Source organism: Chelmon rostratus, chromosome 8 (genome assembly GCF_017976325.1).
Source record: "Chelmon rostratus isolate fCheRos1 chromosome 8, fCheRos1.pri, whole genome shotgun sequence".
NCBI lineage: Eukaryota > Metazoa > Chordata > Actinopteri > Chaetodontiformes > Chaetodontidae > Chelmon > Chelmon rostratus.
In genome coordinates, this window is record NC_055665.1 from 192,379 (window position 1) to 200,131 (window position 7,753).

Here is a 7,753-nt window from a genome sequence, read left to right on the forward strand (position 1 = left end):
TCTCTCATGTTGAAGCTGCTTGGTGGAGTTTTCTTCTTCTTTGCATTCTCACCAAAACTTTGTCTGTGAATGTTTTCATGCTCACTATTTCTCCTTCATCAGAAATCATTTCCTTAAATCGCAGTCTTCGTCTTCTTCACTGTCTCTGATCGTACGTACAGCTCATGTTAGTGGCTCACCTGCAGACCAGTGGAAGAACGGGACACCTTTGGACTGTGTACTGTGTCACCATGTGTGTCCTGGTGTGAGAAACTCCACCTTCAATCAGGTCTGTAACTCTTCATTCTCAGGTGAGAAGGCACAGGAGGAGGAGGAGGAGGAGGAGGAGGAGGACAACAGGAAGTCCACTGGGACAAAAATTTAAAAATGGCAGCTCACAGAAGGGTGAGTTTATTACATCACATCAGCAGAAAATACTCAGCTCTGATTGACTGGAGAGGGCACGTAGGAACACTATGACTGTTACCCACACTACCACACACGTCCCAGGACGCAGCAAGTCAAATGCAGTATATAAAAAAACAGGACGTCCTCCTGAATCCAGTCACATTTTGCAGCATGAAATCAGTTCTGACCCACAGTCCTTTGCACAGTGGAAGTTCAGCTGCAGGTGGTACATAGTCAAAGTAAAAGTAAAATGTACTCAGTCTTTCTCAGAGAGCAGGAAGTGATGATGACTCACAGAAGTTTTCTGTTTAAAAACTGTAGATGAGATAAAATCCATACTGATGACGCTGAAAGCTGTTGCAGAGACTCTATTCTGCCAGCAGGTGTTGCTATCAGCTGGTTGTTTCTCAGCAGGATGACATCACTTCCTCCTTTCTGTGTGTTGTCTGTTGTAGCTGGTTGTCGTGGTAACAGTAGTATCAGTGAGTACCAGGAGGCAGATGAACAGATGTTTCATTCATCCGATAACAAGCAGGTTGTAACAGTACACAGTATACTCATATACATGTGTACTGTAGTATACTTAAAGTAAACATGAACTGTAGTATACTCATATACATGTGTACTGTTGCATCTCATATACACTTGACTTGTAGTATAATCATACACATTTACTGTAGTATACTCACATAAATGTACAGATATATAACTCAGCCTTTTATCCACACTCGCTGCGGCTGCAACACAACAGGTGATGTCTGGAATCATCTTCCTCCGTCTACCTGAGCTTCTACAAACAACATTTTAAAGGCAAACCGTCTCCATTCTGGGCTTTGTTTGTTTTTTGGTGTTTCTCTTGTCTTGATTCTCACTCTAATTGTGCTGTTTTATACTGAATACTTTTATTTTTTCATGTGTGGGAAGCACTTTGTAACTGTATATTTCTAAAAGTGCGATATATACACACATACCTGTGTCTGCTTGAATCCAAAGTGACTTACTATAAGTGCATTCAACCAGCCCAAAGCCTGCCAGAATCACGTAAACACATCGACAGAAACAATAAGAGCTAGAGAAGGGCCAAGGTGCAGTCTGAACAGGTGAGTGTTAAGTCTGAACAGGTGAGGTTTCAGGCTGAACAGGTGAGGTGAACATAACTCGTAAAACACAATGCACAAATAAATGCAGAGTCACTTGTGACTGCAAATTTTTATCTGTTTTATTAATTTTCCTCACCTTTCTGTGTCACACAAAACTGCTGTTGCAACCTAACAGGAAACCGAGCACTGCCGCTGGTTACCTGCAAGTCTCTGTGAAGATTCATTTATCCAGGTCATGGCACTTCTGTATCATGTCTTATTGTGTGGAAGAGCTTTGTGGGCTTGTAGCAAGACCACGTGTCCTATAAGTACAGGAACTAGCTACCTGATACAGATTTGGCCTCATCCTTACGTTGCTATAGTTGTTCAGCTTTTGTGTAATATCTGAATATCGACATGGATGTGTAAAGTAGTGTTACGGCCTCCACATTAAACAAATCAACCAAGGCTGGCCTGGGCCAGGAGACAGCAACATATAAGAAAGGACGCCACGACAGGTAGATGCCAATTGACCCACAAGCTTTGTTTCAACCAAATCCCAAACAAACCAAAAGAGAAACAAAAGGGGCCGTAGACCCCGGCTAAATCAACCGGCATTCGAATCAACTGGCTTGACTTGTCCCCGACCCACAACTTTCCACAAATATGTAACGGTAGCTTGACCGAACTGCAGGAACGCATCAGGGGTCACAAATGCAGAGATCTCCTTTGCCCCAGGAGTCAGCGGACCCTGCCAATATCCTTCTAAAACGTCACGTAATGGGCACTACCGACATGATCAACACAATCCTCAACTCTGGGAAGAGGATAACAACCTGGCTTCGTGACCCCATTTACCTTTCGAAAATCCGTGCAGAACCGGTCTGTACCATGTGATTTGTCAGCTAAAAGACACGGTGAACTCCACAGACTGGCGCTGGGCTCAGCAATACCGTTCTCCAGCATATAGTTTACCTGCTGCTGAAGTCAGAGGCGCTTATTGGGATTTACTCTATACACGTGCTGCTTTATCGGGGGAGAATCCCCCACATGGATGTCATGCTGCAGCACGTGGGTCCGAGTCGGCACGTCTGAAACAAAGAAACGTGAGATTTTATTACACTGACCACATCCTCGTGTTGTAATCTAGTCAAATGTGGAAAACAATCACCATTCTTGGGTTCTTGAGTTCTTCAGTCGTCCATGAACGACAGCACTGGACGGACCGGCAACATCCTCCGCGTCGGACAGGGCCAAAACCACCGGGGCGTCCGCAGGATCAGCACCGGACAGCGCCCCGGCTACCTGTGCTTCATCCATATGTTCAGCACTGGACAGCGCCAAAACAGCTTTATCATCTGAATTAACGGAGGACAACGGGGCAGCTTCTCTGTCCAGGTAGGGCTTCAACATGTTAACATGGCATAATCTACTCCGCCGTCGCCTGTCTGGAGTAGCAGCTATGTAATCCTGTGCACTCACCTTTTCCTGGACCACATAGGGGCCACTGTAACGCGCCTGCAGAGCTGAGCCCGGCACCGGCAACAACACCAACACCTTATCGCCAGGACTGAATGATCTACTTTCAGCACGTCTGTCAAACTTTTTCATTCTGGCTTGAGCAACAGACATGTTTTGCCTCGCCAGTTCATAAGCCCGGTGCAGCTTGAAACGAAAGTTGCTGACATAATTCTGTGGCTTGTTATCAGCCAGCCATTTTTCCTGCAGAAGTTTAAGAGGGCCTCGCACAGTGTGCGCAAAAACTAACTCTGCTGGACTAAAACCCAGCAAAGAGTAGGAGATGGACACCCCCGTCCCAGTCTTTGCTGGACGCACTGGAGAACCTTCGGCAACCCAAACAAGGAGAAAAACTTCGCCAATGCTTTACAACAGATGGAGCTGTGATTTTTCTCATGGGAATGGCCTCAGGAAACCTAGTTGCGGAGCACATAATGGTCAGTAGAAACTTGTTTCCAGCTTTTGTGGGTGGAAAGGGACCAACACAGTCAACAATAACTCGCTCAAACAGCTCATCAACCACTGGAATTGGATAGAGGGGAAATGGTGGAATAGCCTGATTTGGTTTACCAGACACTTGGCAGACATGGCATGTTTTACAGTACTGCTGCACGTCCCGCTTTACCCCCGGCCAGAAAAAACACCACAAAAACACGATCATAGGTTTTATTAATGCCTAAATGGCCAGCGAGCGGATTATCATGTGCCATTTTAAGGACTTCATGTTGGCGCGTTTTTGGGACTACAACCTGTGTCACAACACCCCAATCATCCTGTGTAGACAGGTGTGGTGGTGTCCACTTTTGCACAAGCACGTCATCCTTTAAAAAGTAACCAGAAGACATATTTTCAATTTTGTCCTCTGGAACAACTTCATCAAAGCAAGGAATCAGTGACACATCACACTTCTGCTAAGCAATCAGCTGCTCTCATGGCACACAAACCTTTGAGCCATGCTCCTCAATGGGAGACGAAACAGCTGAAGCCGCAGGAGAGGCGACCGACGGCGGAGGCTGAGCAGGAGGAGAGATTACTGGCGGAGAGACCAAACAGTCCGGATCGGCAATGAAAGTGTCCCCTAATCCTACCTCACTCACCCCATCATGTACATCCTGCTTCTGCTTCTTGAACATGGCGCCTGTGACAGCGCAAACCGAGAACACCTCTGGAAACTTTCGTTTCAAATCATCTGGGTGTTCAGACAGAGGAACTGCGGTGACTTCAGGATTTAGCAGCACTTTACCCCCAGCCAAATCATTACCCAAAATAAAAGAAACCCCCTCTATGGGAAATTTTGGACTAACTCCTACCACTACTCGGCCCTTAACCAGCTCTGAGTCGAGGTGAATAGCATGCAAGGGCACACCCACAAACTGCACACCAAACCCCCGGACCAAAACATCAGAGTTCACCGAGGACCGGTCTGACAGCGGCAGCACCCCTTCCAGGATGACTGACTGAGAGGGTGCGCTATCCCTCAAAATGGTGACAGGTCTTCAGGTCTCCTTCTGCCAGGGAAACAAAGCCTTTCATGATAAAAGGAGCGTAAACATCAAGATCAGGTTTAACTGAAATGGACTGTTTGGGACACGACTGCTGATTGGGCAAAGCTTCGGTTCTCAACATATGAACTGCTTTTGGACTCTTACGCTTATTCAGAACAAAACAGTGCTTCATGGTGTGACCACACTCTTTGCAGTAGAAACAAACTGGCTTCTCCTCGGCGTCTACACCTTCCTTATTGACAGCTTCAACTCGCCCCGGAGAGTTTGACCTTCCTGGAAAAACAGCAGGCCTGGCACCTTCAGCACCACGCTCAGAGGACAAGTTAGGTTTTTTCAAAGTTGTCTCTGTGCGTGAGGGGTGTACTCATCGGCCAGAACTGCTGCATCAGACACGGTGGAAACCTTCTGCTCATTAATAAAAAAATGGCAATTTTGTCTGGTAAACAGTTCTTAAATTCTTCCAGCAGTATTAAATTCCACAGTTTATCAAATTTGTCAAGTTTTTAGATTGACACCAGCGATCAAACAGCGCTTCTTTTCCACGTCCAAACTCCACATAAGTTTGACTGTCAGATTTTTTAAAACGTCGAAACTTTTGGCGATATGCTTCAGGCACTAATTCAAAGGCCCTCAGCACAGCTGTTTTAACTTTCTCGTAATCAAGACTCAAATCAGGTGACAAGCTTTGCCCGTAAACACACACTGTAGCAATAATGACCAGATATTCTCAGGCCACTTCAAAGTGTCTGCCACACGTTCAAGCAAAATGAAATACTTATCCACATCCTTATCATTAAAGGGAGGACCAAACAAATGCACTTATAAATATCAAAATCACCTGATTGAGACTGAGACACACTGGTTGAGGAGGGATGCTTTAACTCCAACTCCTTTAAACGAAGTTGTCTTTCAACCTCCATTTTACACATTTCTGCTTCTTTTTCAAGATCTTTTTCTCTCATTTTAATATTAAGTTCTCTTTCTTTTACCTCTAACTGACACATTTCAAGCTCAAGCTCATTAAGACGGAGTTGCTCCCCCGGATCTGGTCCAAAAACGTGTGCACAAAACCCACAAAAAGCACACGAACAATCAGCAATACCAATCAATGGCAAACAATACAAAGTGTCAAAGCAATAAGACCCCAGTGTCGAGCTACGTGTCCATTGCCACTGGGAAAAAAAACTGCGATGATACAACTGGCCGATGCAAACAACCACGCCAAGACAACTCTAACAGCTATAGCGCGGAAGCAAAACCATGCGCACCAAAATACCATCCTAATAGAAACAAATCAACCAAGGCTGGCCTGGGCCAGGAGGCAGCAACATATAAGAAAGGACACCATGACAGGTAGATGCCAATTGACCCACAAGCTTTATCTCAACCAAATCCCAAACAAACCAAAAGAGAAATAAAAGGGGCTGGAGACCCCGACCAAAAGAAACTAAGGAAGGGAGGCGTCGGGCCAACCCTACAGCGCATCGTCGCTCCCGACGTCTCCCTCTAACCTAACAAAAACAAAACTATCATAAATAAAAGACGGATAACTTGGCTACCGGTGGTCTCCAGCCCAAACTAACAAAACTAACATAACAAAATCCCAGCCCCTAAACGGGCATGGGAATGAATGCTTGCAGTGCAAAGATAATGTGGTATGTATAGAGTCACTGCTGGGCCGCGCTGCTCAATCAAGGATAAGAACCTGTATTATATGTTTTTATTGCATGTGTACATGATATAATATATGTTTATCACCTACAACTGTGTGTAATATTGCTGTTATCCCTGAAATCCTTGATTTGAGGTGCCAGAGCTGTGAATAATTGCTGAAGTGGCCTCATATTCAGAATTTTATTGGCTATTTGAAGTGTCAGTCATCCTTGAAATCGGCTGTGGTTGCTCGATCTTCACACATGGGAAGAGAAGGAGGACCTTGGTTCAACTCTGACTGTTTTTGGCTTCTCTGGTTGCTAGGCTTCATGTGTGTTATTGTGATTGTTCAAATGAGGTGTCGTTTGAAGCCTGAGACTCCAGAGAGTAACTGGACGCAAGATAGCACCCTTCTGCATATGTTTCTGGAAGTTGTAATGGGGGAAACACAGAAGACGGGGGGAGGACAAACACCTTGCTCTGAGAATTTATTTAATTTCCCCAGTACGGGATTAATGAAGTTGTATCTTATTTTACCTTGATTTGGAAAAGAGAAAACATTTCACTGTGAATTACCATCTTGTTTTAGTCTAGGTATCTTTACTGCGGGGTCTGGACATTTGTGGATGCTACCAGACCGTCTGTTGGAGTGTTATTGATCTGTAGATCGCTGAGAGTTGTAATCTTTGAAATGGTGATTAGCCATGAAAAAAATAGCCAAGAAAAAATGAATGACAAGAAATCTTTGCACAGCGAGCCATCGGAATGTTCAGGGGTTTGGTTGATGCTGCCGGCGCCGCTGTGTTTCGCTGTTGGGGAAACGGTCTGAGTGGCTATGCTGACCGGTATAGAGCTGGGAGGAGGTGAGGTGGTCAAAGGAGATGAGATAGGAAAGATGGAGGTGACAGAAGAGGGGAGGGTGCTGGGATGCTTGTGCTCAGGTTGTTTGTGAAGGTTGGGGGGAGGATGACACAGGTTTGTGACATAATCAGTATCAGAGTAGATGGGGCACCGGGAACCAGGAAGTGTTTTGCTCCTTGAGCAGTTTGAAAAGTTTGGTTTTTGGAGCAATGGGAGGGGGGTAAGAGGATGAGTGCACTGTCGGAGATCGTTCATCTGGCGATTTTCTGTCCGCTTTTGTTGGAAGCTGGATGGCGATCCGATTGCATTTGACAGATACTCGACCAAGTTGAACATTTCACTTTGCTTATCATGTATTCTTGATAAACAAACAAAGGAAAATGGAAATTGTAAAGTTATTGTTACGCTGAATGTTATTACATCATAATTTTTGATCCACAGATGAAACTTGTCTTATGTGGGAACAGCCTGGTCTGATGTATGTAGGAGAGAGCGAGGTAGACCCTGGGCCACACATGGGCCATGGTTTTGGTGTGGCAACCAACCTGAGGTGGCCTGGTCTTCCCTCTGAGGAATAGCAGCCCTGAACACCCATGTAGATGTAGAGACATCCAGGTTTAAACTGTTAAAAATGTTTATTAGAAACACTGGACAATTAAAAGAATAAAGACGTTTCAAAGTTCATCATGAAGAGGGACCTGCTGCTCTGTCATCAGCAGTCAAGTCAGATTTATTTGTACATGTAGAGAT